Raw genomic sequence first — 15,164 nt, 5'->3', positions numbered from 1 at the left:
GGATTCAAGCAAATTCCTGAAACAAGTTGGTGTCTCACTCCGTCAGCTCATGCAAAGTAGGACTGAATTATTCAATTAGTTTCATGCTAGACCAAATGGCTTTTTTAAAATTTATTCTGTAGTGAAAGCGTCAGTGTTTTCTAATGCATTCAGTTCTCATCTCAGGAATAGTGCCGGCGCTGTGTGATCATATCTGGAAGAGCAGACGTTCAGGGTCACTGAAGATGATGTCTGTTAACAGAGGTGAGCGATGCTGTAACTTCAAGGTTTAGCAAAGACTTCCAGCTAATATTATATCCCCTTACCATTCCGCCCCCTCTTTTTTTAGAGGGGTAGGGGTGGGGGACACACGTCATCTGAAAGCTGGGAACATGAAGATTCATTTGAGATGCAGCTCAGCACTGTGTCAAGCATTTGTTACACCATTTGTTACACAGATTTGGTTCTAAATTGAACCATTTTTTACCACTCGAGAATTTATAAAAATGATCAATAATCCCTCCAAAATACCACATTAAGACTCCAACACCTTGAGGAACACTGTAGAAAAAGCCTTGCTGTGATTTACTTTCAAAATCTTTTGACATTTTGAGATTCCTGCAAGAATTGCATTTTTCCGGGATTGGATGGCGAGCGCTTCTGTTCTTGAAACTGCTCAGAAACCCCCTTATTGTCAATCTAACTAGGAAGGCCATCCATCCTGTGAATGCTCTAGGTCTGTAGTTTGTGGCTGTGACGTTTCATGAGGCTGTGATTATCCTAGAGGTCACCACAGGTCATTTTATACAGTGAGGTCAAGTTTAAAACAAAAATGGTCTCACTACAATGAAATGACTACTATGGGGACTAACATCATCACATATTAATACAATTGGGCTCATTGGATCCACAACGGTCTCATCTTTACAGTGATACCCAATTAATGTAATTCTAAGACTGTTTAGGGACCCCAGTATGCAGAAGTATTCAAACACATAATTTTAGAATAGGCGAAAATACATTTATACGGCATTCAAAAAACTGCATGTTTTTTGCCCCAAACTGCATGTGATTATCATAAAGAGGGCATGTCTGTAAAGAGGAGACTCGTGGGTACCCATAGAACCCATTTACATTCATATATCTTGAAGTCAGAGGTCAAGGAACCCCTTTGAAAATAGCCATGGCAGTTTTTCCTCTTTTTAGGGTAACTTCGTAGCGTTATTTAGCCTCCTTCCGGACAAGCCAGTATGACATGGTTGGTACCAATGGATTCATTAGGTTTAGTTTTAAGGGGATATGCGTCAAAACTTCCTCTCCTACATACTGTATGTTGGCTGAATTACTGGGTGAATAATGGAGCTGATAAAATATTTGGTTATGGTTACATCCTGATTGATATGTGGTATGGAAAATAAATGAATAAATAAACATAAATACAAAAATACATAAATACATTTAATACAAAGATAAATAAATAAAGAAGCAAATTAAAACAAATATCAATTTATGTCACATTTATCAATTAATTAATGGCTATACTTTAACAATTTGTTTTTATTAATTCATGTTTCATTCTGATTTATGACTACAACAACTTGACAAGTGCTGAGCTGCAAATTAATCTTCAGGTTCCCAGCTTTCAGATGATGTACACCACTTCTATGTGACATCTACTGCTGACCTGCTATCTCCCCCTAAAGACCCCCTGTACCCCCATAAAAAAAAAAGACAAAAACGGGTCTAATGTGGGTCTCAGAGGGTTGAAAATAGCATTTCTTTAAATAAGAACCTGCCATGGTGGCAGATGACCTGAAATCTTTCCCTGCCACAGCCAACATATACCCTGTATTTGGCAGGTGAGAGGTGCCAATTTCATTCCCTGGCTGTGAAATTCAGGCCAGTGATCCAGGTCAAGAAGCTGCTGAGCTGAAGGAAGAGACGGTGTTAGGTCATGACGAAATAGCGAGCAGATACAGAAAAATATTAAATGTTATTAGAATGAGAAACAAATTTCAGAAACTATTCAGCTATGGATCTTTTCCTTGTTTTGTGGCAGGAACACACCTATTCTCAAAACCTTTCACAACATTTCATCTCCAGAATCTAAACAATCAATTTTAGTATCCTTTGAACAAATCCGTAGGAGCTATTTATTTGTTGTTGTTTTATTAATAATAAGTAGTATTGTTTTATTTATTTTTCTAGATACTTTATTTATATTAAATTTTTAGTTTTGCGTTAATTGTATTTTAATTTATTTTGTTCTTCATAAATTGAAGATTTACCAGAACAAGAGAGGCAACAACATCCATGTTTTCTTTGAGTTCGTTTGCTTGCTTTTTGGCTAAATAACTCATCAGAAACACATACATTTTGCATGGACAATGGACTCTTTTGCCTGCGTAAACCACCCATGGTGCATTAGTGGCCCTTTGATTTAAGTTTGATTTAGATTTTTGTGACAAATGGCCACTTCAAAATCCTTTAGGACTTTTTTTAGAGTTAATACAGAGTGACAGACCTCTGAATTGATCGCTGGCTGTAGAGAAGCAACGTTTCTCCACCAGGATGTGTTGCTAAAAGATTGAGGTCTCTAAAAGCATTTCCGGAGAAACTATTTCCTCAAATGTGCTCAGAAAATCATTATATACTCTCATATTTATGTTGTCCAACTTGTTAATTGATTTTCAGTTGAGCAGTGTGCATGGAGCAGAGGACTTGGCAGCATGCAAAGAGGTGAAATTAACTTGTCTCAGGAAATTGGCATTTAGAAAAACATTAGTGCTTTATTGCCCGTAGACACGGTGACTGATGTAATGTAATTACATCGACATGGTAGAATTTGCTTCAGAAAGCTGCTGCGTGTTGAAAGTTTGGCCTTGAGGCTGAAGTCTGGAGATACTCCAAATGTTTTAATCCATTAATTAAATGAGTATATCAATGTGTAAGCAGAGGTGTGTGTTCTTTCATATGTATGCAGGATTAATCATGCCCTTTTAGAGGTTGTATCCATATTGAATGCAAAATATATGAGTGAACTGTTATATACCTGTTATTCGTCCCTTATAACACATGAGGGAGACATTGTCCACTGCTGATTTTTGAGAATCAGATGGAGCTGCTGTGTCTAAAAAACAATGCTGAACTGGTGCTCCTAATGTCAGGGAAAAGTCTAAACCTGCATGCTTTATGTTTACATATGACTTTTAAGTTTGAGAATTTGAAAACTGAAGTGAAAATGTTTTTTGCAGTAAACTCTTCTTCACATTTGTTTTCACCTACTCCAACTGGTTTACAGGATAAAACAATATGACGAGTGTCAGCAAGTGTCGCCAATCACACTGACGTATTTGCAAGTCAAATTAGCACAGCTCTCTGTGTTTCTCTTGTCTGGCGCTCCATGAAGAGTCGCTTTGCAGTTAAACACGAACCATCTGGTACAATTAACAGCCTGAAGCAAACTCTGTATTCTACAGACCGACTGCATTTCAATGTGGATGTTTGGTTCATTTCTGCAGCGCAAAAAAGCGGCAATCTTAACTATTTTTCTGTTTAATTCTGTTTAGTTAAGATATAATTGAAGTTCAATTAGGTTACAGTTTTATAAATGGAAGGAGATTGATCCTCATGTTTCCAGTGTGGTTTCATTTGTAGCACCAGTGCAGTGCCCGTTCGTGGCGTGCCCATTTGGATTGGGCTGATTGCTTGGCTCCCCGGTAGCCTCCCGGTATTGCTTGTAGCGTTGTCGGGGCCTCGTGCCTGTTCCAAGCGCATGGCGGTTCCGAGTGGTCTGATTGCTTGGCCCCAAGGAAGTGCTGCCTGCAGCAGTGTCGGGAAACCACTCGGTGACTCCGGGGAAGTGAAGAAGAGTTTGGTTGTAATGGTAGTACATGCAGCAGCAAACGTGAACTGCACTTAATGAGTGTCTACCTGCTGCAGACGATTGTTTATTCAAAGTTTATTAATATTGAACGCGGCAGGGGTTTAAATTGCACCAAATTCGACACAGCACGTCCTTGGGACCCCCAGCAATACACCGCCAAGTGTGAAATAGATCAGATGAGCAGTTCTCCAGATAATGCGAAGGACATACAGATATTCCTTTCTTTATAGTTAGATGATGGAGAGCAGCAGAGCCTGCACTTTCCAGTTGCCAGGAAAAAAAATGTCAGCATTATACGTTCACTATAAGCTAAATAAATAAATACTTACTGGTGCATTCAAAGCTATCTGTCGTGCAAACTCTCAAATGAGCGTCGAGCGGGAGGAGAGAGAACGACAGCCGTTCTCGTGAGTCACGTTCATCAATATCATAGCCTACACATGATTGTCTGGAAAGAGGTCGCGTGAGAAGAGGTGCGCAAACACAGATGGAACTGAATTAAAATCAGACAGCACAGACTAAAACCAAATACTAATTGTAAGCTTCACAAAATGGTCAAATTTATCTTACATTACGGCACTTTTGGCATTATTGATCGTACAGAGGGCATCGTACAAATACGATAATTATCGTACATCTGGCAACACTGCTTTCAGTCTTGAGCTAGCTATCTAAGCTAGGCCAATCACCTCCTGGCTCCAGCTTTGCACAGATGACCATGAGAGTGGTATCAATCAACTCATTGAACTTTTGGAAAGAAGGCGTTACTGTTCCTTTAAGATGTGGCTTTTGAATGTATTTTGTTCTTATTTAATGACTCAATGACTTCTCTGTCCAGTTCTCAAGGAGACCATGATGGGCAGGATGGTGAAAGACCAGCAGAGAGGGCTTGATTACTGTGGTTTAGTAGGTTACACACAAACACACACACACACACACACACACACATAATAACCACAAAATTTCATTCAAATCTGTACATGTTCATATATACAAACCTGAATGCACCTTTCAGTCACACAAACATACACATTGGAAACGCTGTGCACAAGACCCTGCACACACACACACACACACACACACACACACACACGGTGTGTTTTGACCGCGTCAGGCTTTAAGACCAACGTGGCTCTTCTATCATTCATTCCCTCAGAAGTGTTTTTCATCCTCTTTTTCCCCGTGGAAAACAGAATTCATGACCCGTCACCTTTTTTGCTGACTGCACAGGCCATCGGCTGCCTCTGTAAACGATTTTCCCGGCTATTTCAGTTGCCTCACAAAACACTTGATGACACAAGTGGCATGAAAAGTATGCAATTCAATTTGCCGGTGGTTATTTCTCTGTGGCGGACAGTTACAGTTATGTTTTGATTAGGGGCGTTTTCTGTCGAGTTGGCTGTCACCCGGGCCGCTTTTAAAAGCGGAGGGGGAAAAAGTGTTTATTTCTTCCCCTTCGGCGATCTATTAAGTGTCCCCTCTTGTCTGATTAAATTTCATCTCATTGCAGGCTCACCTTTTAGCGAGGTGTCCTTTTGTGCGGCGGGGAGAAAGGAGGTGAGAAATGGAGTGGGGAGAAGGTGTTACACAGACGAAGATAAAGGGAGGAAGGGAAAGGTTACCTTCAGACTGGCAGCAGACTGAAGAATCTGTGTGAATAGGAGAGAAAATTCCATCTAGTCCAGTGCTCTGATTTCTCTTACAGCATGCGGCCATACAGTGTGTGTGTGTGTGTGTTTTAAATAAAGCCCCGGCACCAGCCAAATAGGTCATTTGCCCTTGAAAGAATGACACGAGACTAGATGAGTAGGAACTTTATTTTTTACCATGTCCTATTTCGCAGGACAAATAAAAGAAAATACACTTACAACACACTGTGCCCTGAATCTGTCAGGGTCTCGGTCCCCCTTCTTCTTCCAGGCAGATACGAATTTCCACAAAGGACTGTGCAATCTCACCATTTTTTTCTTCTTCTTCCCATAATTCAGAGCATCCCTCAGCGGCACCTAGCAACTTCTCATAAGAGCATGGGCTGGTTCAAATAACGCAAGCAAAACTCGTCTCTCCTTGGAGGCTTCTCCTCCGAGGCAGATATGTGTTTTCTTTTTTCATTCTCTCCTCTCTTTCTCTCTGGCCCCCGTAACTTTTTCTCTTTACTTTGCTCTTTCCACCATCATTCCCCCCTCAGTCGGGTTGCAGGAGAGGAAAAAAAAAAGGCTTTCATGTTGAAAGAAATCCAACCTCTAGTTACTGAAATACCAAACCATCAGCCGTCTCAAATGTTCAAATAAGACACAAATGACAGCTACACATATATTTTTAACCTTCTTCGTTTCATCTAGGGGAGGGTTTTGCTGTGCGTGTGTGCACTTTGCAAACAGTTCCCGGCTTCGTTCTCACACAGTAACACACATTGAGAGAGTGATCTGTCCAGTGCAACCTCACTGTTCTACTGCTGGCTGCTTGAAAAAGCAACTGCGGGGTGTACCTTGCTCAAGGGCAAATTTCCTGAGACTGGAGAGTTGTTTTTCTTCTCCAAAATCTTCCCATTCAGTCCTGAGACTCAGACCAAGAGAGACTGACGTCACACAACAAGAAAAACAACAGCATTGGTCGCATGTTCAAACACTTAAAGTGGCAGTAGGCAGTATACTTTTGGCATCATGGGGCAAAAATTCCATAATAACCTTTCAGCATATTGTAATTCAAGTGTTCTGAGAGATAACTAGACTTCTGCTCCTCCTCATGGCTCTGTTTTCAGGCTTTAGAAAATCTAGCCCGTGACGGGAGACTTTCACCAATCGCAGGTCATTTCATTGAGAGAGCGTTCCTATTGGCTGTGCTCCGGTCATGTGACCGGAACTTGGCGTTCCTTCACCAGATTTCACAATGGCGGCAGCGTCACAAACTTTCTCATTTTACAGCTAAACCGTGCACTACAAGATGATTCTGAAAACATCTGAGGAGAGAAATGGGCATTAACGTAACATAATATTGATTCATATTTGATCAGCGTGGCCTAGTTCGACCGTTTGGTTGGAGTTCGCGAGTGATTGACAGCCGGCTCTCATAGACAGCAGACGGACAGCAGACCTCAGGTCAGCTCTAACTGCTTGCTTTCCTTCGGTCTGTGAAATCTTGCAGATGCCGTTAGGTTCACCGGAGGACACCGGAGGACACAAGGGCACATGATTTTTTTCAGGTTGCCTGTTTCATGTACAACTGTCACAATATAGCGACCGTTTTATAGAAATAACTTTTTTTAATCATATTTGCTCCAATCTCGCCTACTTCAGCTTTAATGTTTGTAAATCCCTGCGTTACAAATCGCATATTTTTTCTCTTGACCAAGTAGTTTTAAGTGCCTAAACTTTAACCTTAACTATAGTGGTGGCAGATCAATAAACATTGTGGTATGTATGGAAGGCCATGGCAGACAACCGGTTTTACCGTTGCGCTTGGAGGACTTGTTCGACCAAAAGCCTGACAAAAGCAATCTGCCTAATCTCCAGATATCTCAACGTTAAGACACTTTGTATCCCGTTAGCGTGTCGCTCACAGATTCTGTCTTACCAGACGTCACTTCCTCATTTGATTTTCATGTTCCCGCCGCCCCGCTGTTTCATAAGGGTTTAGGCTTACTGGCAGAGGACACACGAGATGAAGTACCTGAGTGTGCTGAGCTTCAGAGAGTGCTACTCTGCCCCGCGATAGATAAGACTCCGTCTCCGCCAGCCTCCTTCGCCACGCGCTCATCCCTCAGTGAAAAAGATTGAAAGGGAAGATTTCCTGGAAAATTTCAAAGCAGCAAACAGGATCAACAGCTTAGACGGCTTTTCACTTCTCAGCAACTTCTTCCTGCCTAATGTTTATGCTTTTTTTAGACGGATGCTGCTTCTGAGTGCGTGTGTGTGGGAGTGTGTGTGTGTGGTGGAAAGGGTGGTCTTGTGAGGGAATTTATTCTCCTGTGTATTGGAGTGTAAAAGATGCCAGAATGCTGTCTTTCACTTCACTGATGATGTGCAGCAGCCACATGAAGCAGGAAAGTAAACCTCACACACACACACACACACACACACACACACATACACTCCCACTGTAACTCTTGCCCTTCTACCATCACACACTCTGCGACATTCATATAAATATACCCACTCAGTACATTATTACTTTAAAAAAGGCCATTACGTTACGCTCCCGCCTATGTCACTTTTATGGCCGCTGCTCTGTCGCATGAATGCAAATGAGACTGAGCGTATCCAGCAGACGCACAAAAACCAACAACCTGGAGATAAAAGCTCGTAGCTGACACCGCCAAAGCCAGTGTGCATGAGCCGATTCTTCTTCCTGCCTCTAATTCCTCAGTTGCTTCATGAAGTTGAAATAAAACAGCCGTTCTGGGCTGGTGTAAGGGACTGACTTGGCCTCCATAGATGTTCTATGTTTGCACCAAATGTTTTTCTACAAGCAGCAAAATTCCACGTCAACGCCAGAGGCCGTAAACAGATCGATCGGAAAAAGAGGAGGAGGATGCACAGAGCTGGCGTTCTGGCTGTTGACAGATAGAGGACGGCAGCAGTCGGGGTCAAACGGCTAAAATAAAAAGAGTCTCAGCATCAAACAATCCAGTGTGTCCCCAACTGAATCCAAGTCCAAATAAACTGGTGGACTAAACTGGAGCCAGGATTGGAATGGGGAAGTGTTGTGCTTAAAGGGCCAAGGAACACAGACTCCCAGCTGTGCTCTGTTTGATGTTTTTCTTAGCAGTTTCGGGGAAAATCTGCACCTTGGTGGTTCTTTTGGGTGACAGCAGGACACGGTACAATCCTCTGAGCTATAAAATCCAAACTGAAACTAACAGAAAAGACTTCTGATCAGGCATAAAGCTCACCATTGAATGGCGTTATTGTCCACACAAATGGTACTTCAGCACCTCCGATAAAGTGCAGCTCAGCTTCAGTGGGAAGCATCCTGGAGTAGAGAGATGGTCCTAAACAGAGCAAAACTGTCTCTAAGCGAGGGGGAAGCACATAGACTGTATATAAGAAGTGGAAGCAGTCACCGTGGCGTCACCCATTGGTTTGTGGGGTGCCGTTTTGAAGCCTCGAATTCGGCATTTTGGCCGTCACCGTCTTGGTTTGTTGGAACCAGTAGTGACACTAGAGGGTGGAGATAAGTACAACCCAATGCTGAATAAGATGTTTTTAGGTGACAAAAAGGTTATGATTAACTTTCATGAAGTGAAAACACACTGTGAAAGGGTTAAAGTTGTAATGCCGGGCACACACTACACAAGAATCAAAACGATTGTGGGCTTGATTCCCCCTTCCCGACAATGGTCAGCAAAGCCCAAATTTTTTGATGGTTCTAAAGGTTATCTTTCCAGATGTTCCTGTGGTGTGAGGTTTATATATTTAATATTGAACATGTTTAATATTTACAGATCAGATATCCGACCGGACAGCCGATGACGTAGTCACGTAGCGAAGAACTATAGCCGATTGAGAACCAAGCTGACTGAAGAAGTTTCTCTTTGTGAATTCTCAGGACAAAGTAGTGCGAAAACTAACATCGCTAATTCATCCTGCCCGTCGTCCGCCATGTTTTTGCACGTTTGATCGTGAGAGATTTTGCGAGATTTCTTTTTTTTTTTTTTAGTTGGGACTCTTGTTGTTCATGAATGAAATCTGTTAGTGTGTGGTGTTTTAATCGATCAGCGAAAGTGATATAGATCATTCTATGTCAACTGACCAGAGGACTAAAAGACAAAACCTGAAGTGACTCTACTATATGTCTGTAAGTTCATTTGGATTTGATACTACAAGCTTTTTGTAACATTACCAAAGGGTTAAACATAAAAAAAAACTTGCCTGTTGCAGGTGATGGAAGTAAAAATTCTGCTATTATGACAGCACTGGTGTACACCAGTTCCTATAAGCATTCAGAGGAGAAAGTCTGCAGCTGAGAAATAGAAACCCTGCTGTTTGTTCTGCTTGTTATGTGGACTATGGGCTACTCCTGTGTGCTGACCTGTACTGACCTCTGGCTGTATGCGCTGTACACACTGAGCCGATGCTCTTCTTTTCCAACTGCGCTTTTGGCTTCCTCCACAGGAGATTGCTGCGAGAAGGCACCTCTGCCCTGGCATGCCCAAACGCCAGATAGATCTAAGTTGAAATTTGGAGAAGATATCACATTGTTGCTCGGAGTGTGAGTGCGGGTGAGAGCTGCAGACATACAGTCACGTCAAGCGAGGTGTTGTCAGAGATGTCCAGACAGGTTGAAGACTTGTCGTACTGCGTGTGCTGTCTGTGTATGTGTGTGTGTGTTCTCGTTTCCTACTTCATTCTGCTCGCCATTCCCTCTCTCTTTCCACGTCCCTCTGTCCGTTCCGTTCCTCTGTCGTGCTGCTTGACCTTGTATTATTCTAATTATTCTCATTACTGAGTGACTTTAGGGACTTCCTATGTGCTAACAGCAGAGCCTCAGCTGACCTTGGAGACAGTCGGACGATGATGGCTCATTTAAACACAACGGTGACGGTCCGTGGTTGGTGTGTGGGAGGAAGGGGAGATGCGAGGGGGGGGAGGGTTTGTGGGCCCGCTCTGGGAGCTGGTTTGTCTCCTACACAGGTAATTAATACGCTTATTAACTCCTCAGCTCATATCATAATCAACATCACGAGGAGAAGGTGGTGGGGGTGGAATATCTTAATGGAATTCACAGTGCTTTAACTCGCAGGGTTGAGTCTGATCGTTGTGTGGAAAAAAAAAATTGCTTAAAGTTTAGAGGTGACTGAATCACTGAGTCGTTTGATGGAGTGTGCTGTGTTTCTGGCCGGTATATGCATGGGGGTCAATTGGGTATGGCGAAGTGTGGGCAGCTGGCATATCTTCGCCTATAAACTAGATCTTGTAGTTTATGAGAGTGAGGATGGAGCAGAAAATGGTCCGAAAATCTAGTTGGAAGCCACGGTCACATCAAGAAGTTGTCGTATTTCATGTTCATCAGGTAGGGAGCAGGCAAGTTTACGCAAAAAATACAGTTGTAAACACACGGTGCAATTGTAATTCTTCTGCATGTGAAATGTTTGGTGTTGAAGTTGAAGTTGAAGCATTTTAAGCAGTTGAAGTGTCAGTAGCAGTTGAAGCACTGGAAGTGTTTTTCAGCTGAAGTGTAAGCACATAAAGGAGTTTTGTGTCAGTCAAAGGGAAAGCACTAAAAACAGCTGAAGTGTCTTTTGAGTGTAAGCACTGAAAGCAGGTGAAATTTAAGCGCTAAAAGAAGTGTCCATTTAGGTGTAAGTACTTAAAATGAGCTGATGTGAAAGTAGTTCAAGTGTTTGGCGAAGTATAAAAGGGCGAATATTTCCAAAAATGCACACAGACAGCTGACATGGTTCTGTTTGTGCTACATTAGGTGCCCATACACGTTTGTTGACGTGTAAGGTGTGCATGTACAGTCCGTGGGGTTATCAAGTTTTTTTAAAGGGCCAGTGTGTAACATTTTGGGGGATCTATTAGCAGAAATGGAATCAAATATTTCGTTGTATTTTCGTTAGCTTAGAATGAGCTCTTCATATCTACATAGGGAGCGGGTCCTCTTCACAGAGTCCGCCATGTTGCTCCGCCATGTTTCTACAGGAGCCCAGAACGGACAAACCAAACACCAGCTCTGGAGAGAGCCTTTCATGTTTTTACGTTACCTGAAGCCCACCGTAGTTCTCCAACACGCTTGTGAAACTGCGGTAACGTGAGCCGCAGAGTGCAAAACCGTGGTACCGCCAGCCGGCGTCTGACTTCTGTTGCTCCTAAAGTAGTGTTATTATGGTAAAGATGGTCTCGGAGTGAGGTGAACACTGTTACCACGGTTTTGCACTTGGCGACTCATGTTAGCGCAGTCTTGGAAAGGAAGGAGTGAGTGGAGGGGTACTCAGTTGGTTGCAATCTGCAACCACATCACTAGATGGCGCCAAATCCTACACACTGTACCTTTTAAATGTAATTTGGACTAGAGCATTAAAAGCAGATAGAAGCAATGAAAGCAGTTGAAGGGTCAGTTGATGAATATGAGCTGATCAGTTGAAGTGTCACTTGACGTGTAACGCCAGGTTACCTCCAGGCCGCACTTCGTCGCAGAATCAAACGACCGCAGCTCGCCGAGCTCAGGAGGGGCCGCTGCAGCTTTTCATAGACATTGCACGGCAGCTCGCCGCAGGCCGCACTTCACCGCTGCTCTGGTGTGAATTCAGTGTAAGTGCTGAAAGCATTTGAAGGGTCGATTGGTATGTGCTGAATGAAGTGACGTAAGAGATGAAAGCATTCACAATGTAATTTAACGTATTGAAGGCGTGCATTCAGGACCCGTGTTCCCCTTAAACTGATCATTTGATTAGTGCTGTGCCGTATGTTGAATCATTGATTATATCGATCAGCAAGCGAGTCATCTGCTATTGTTCCAATGTGTCACCAAAAGTGAGGAAAGTAAAGTTTTGGTTTGAGAGTTACTTGGAGACTTTTCCAATAAAGTAAGCTTTACAGAGCTGCTGGTTGCAGGATGAAGGAAGAAGGTGAGGGGGATTTAATGCACACAGCTCTACAGAACATTGCAAGAGCAATGCAACAAAAAAAATGATTTCTTTAAAATTCATCTAAGGTACAGCCTTGGCTGAGGCTGGATGGTCTGCCTGACCTCAGTACTGTAGGAAGCACTGCAGGTAGCTGAGCGAGTCCATTGCCAATGCAGACTTTCAGACGCTCGAGGCCACATCAGACCTCATCAGGCCAGCTGTCTTGATCCAGGTGTTGTCTGAGTCGTGAGGCCTCACCCTCCGCTTCCCCCTCGGCTTGTGTACGAGTGTAGTTTTATTCAGGCATGCGGTGCATTGTTTACATTGTGTCTGTGTGTATGCGTGTGCGTGCTTTCACTAAAGGCCAAACCAGACAAATCTGACTCGACACTCAAGAAGGACCTCGTAACCTCAACGTGAGGAGGGGGGTCAAGCCTGCCAAACCAACCGAAGACAGGTGGGTTTCCTGATATGTGAAAAGACACAAAAACTCCCCAGGGACTTTGATTGATGGCCTCTTTGCCTGCGTAAGCGAAGACTCACCCCCAAAAAATTCACAAGGTGTACGATTTTGTTTATGCATGCATGATGAGCTGAGCAGCGAGGTGAGAAACAAAACATTGTGCTTTAAATTACCTAGTGTGACATGATTTTTTTCTGTTGTGGAGTTGGTCGGCCGATGGGCTGAATGCAAAACAGCATGTACATATTAGACATGCAGTTAACATACACAGCTTTAGCCTCGCCGCGCAGGTGTGGAAAGACAAACAGAGCGCTAGAGGGGCAATGCAGAAATGTGAAGAGAGTGAGCCAAATTTCGGATGTGCTCTTTAACTCTCTGAGACCCACAATAGACCCGGTTTTGTCTTTTATAGGGGGTTACGGGGCTGGGTTAGGGGGAGATAGCAGGTCAGCAGTAGATGTCACATAGAAGTGGTGTACATTATCTGAAAGCTGGGAACCTGAAGATTAATTTGAGATGCAGTTTAGCACTGTGTGTGGAGTGCTCTAATCATAAATTAGAAATGAACATGAATTAATTAATTAATTAATATAAATTGTGAAAGTCTATAAGGGTTTAGAACATTACAATAGAAGTATATGATGGTCATTCCCATGCTTTATTATGTCTCATAAGCTGTTGCAGCAATTTTTGGGTTGACATCATTTGTCACACAGATTTGGTGCCATATTGAACCATTTTTTACCACTCAAGAATTGATAAAAATGATCAATAATCCCTCTAAAATACCACATTAAGTCACCAAGACCTTGAGGAACACTATAGAAAAAGCCATGCTGTGATTTGGCGTCAAAAAACGTTTGACATTTGGAGATTTCTGCAAGAATTGCATTTTTCCGTGATTGGATGGCGAGCACTTCTGTTCTTGAAACTGCTCAAAAACGCCCTTATTGTCAATCTACCTAGGAAAGCCATCCATCCTCTGAATGCCCTAGGTCTTTAGTTTGTAGCTGTAACGTTTCATGAGGCTGTGATTATCCTAGAGGCCTAATTATATAATTCCAAGACTGTTTAGGGACCCCAGAATGCAGAAATATTAAAATACACCATCTTTAGAATAGACACAAATAACACATTTATACTGAATTCCAAAATGTCATGGTTTTTGCCCCAAACTGCATGTGATTATCATAAAGTGGGCATGTCTGTAAAGGGAAGACTCGTGGGTACCTGTAGAACCCATTTTCATTCACATATCTTGATTTCAGAGGTCAAGAGAGAGGTCAAAATTTAGCCTAAATTTGGAGCGTTATTTATCCTCCTTTGGGACAAACTAGCATGACATGGTTGGTACCAGTGGATTCCTCAGGTTTTCTAGTTTAATATGATATCTACTTTCACTCTAGCTCTAAAACTGAACCTAAACCTAAAGCCTCTGAAAGACAGTAAAGTTGGTCGGGATCGCAGGTCTCGGTGGTTAACTGTAGACAGCTGCAGGAAGTCAGAACATGAATATTGTTCTTGTGTTATGAAACAGGCAAATGTCTCCTTCACATAATTACGAATTCCCATGAATAATTTTTAGTGATATGTGGAGCGAAGAGGTGATGGAATTGTGTTCCTCTGCATTCGCTGCGCGCATGAAACATTCAAAGCAACGGGTAATGATGCAGGGAAAGTTGGGTGACTGCGGTGGCAGTGGCGCGGCGGCACTTTTCTCTTTTCTTGTTTGCAAGTTGGGGCGTCTGTCATTAGCTGGGAAGAGCCTCACATTTCGACACACGTGCACACTCTCATATACCTCAGAGGGTTGTACTTGATCACACATCTTTGGCTCTTGGGAACATGGTGTTTTTGTTTACTGTTTACACGAACACACACACATACGCGTCTGCATGCCACGCACACCCACAGACCTCGATCAAAGGGAACCCTGAAAGGAAGCTCAAAGGGAGGATTTCTCTCCTCTCCTTTACTCCTCTATTTTACCTTAAAAGAATAGCGGCTTTGAAAAGGCACTGTGAAGAGAGGTATATCATTTACAATCATTAAAAACTGAATGTGGGATGAGTTACGGCTGTATTTTTATAAATGCCCTGAAGGTAAAAGCAGGTGAAGAGGGGGGGGGGGGATCTCAGCACTCCTGACATTTCTCTACGGAGCTTTAATGGGTATGAAAGGCCTCTGATCTCCACCTGCAGCCAGCCTTTGAAGGCCTAAATGCATTTCTAATTACTAGAGCGCTAAATCCTCTATTGGTTTCAGAG

The 15,164-nt window shown here is 42.8% G+C and overlaps 1 long non-coding RNA gene across 1 annotated transcript; it reads left to right on the top strand.

Moving 5' to 3' along the window:
• Positions 1 to 427: 427 nt before the first annotated feature.
• On the top strand, positions 428 to 13,900 carry LOC119503610. The gene is made up of 4 exons (XR_005210355.1): positions 428 to 719; positions 3,306 to 3,310; positions 8,406 to 8,410; positions 13,869 to 13,900. It is a non-coding gene; the product is annotated as an uncharacterized LOC119503610 (long non-coding RNA).
• Positions 13,901 to 15,164: the final 1,264 nt, after the last annotated feature.

Source organism: Sebastes umbrosus, chromosome 15, assembly GCF_015220745.1.
Source record: "Sebastes umbrosus isolate fSebUmb1 chromosome 15, fSebUmb1.pri, whole genome shotgun sequence".
NCBI lineage: Eukaryota > Metazoa > Chordata > Actinopteri > Perciformes > Sebastidae > Sebastes > Sebastes umbrosus.
Note: the sequence above shows the minus strand (reverse complement) of the source record. Positions and strands in the feature narration are given on the sequence as shown.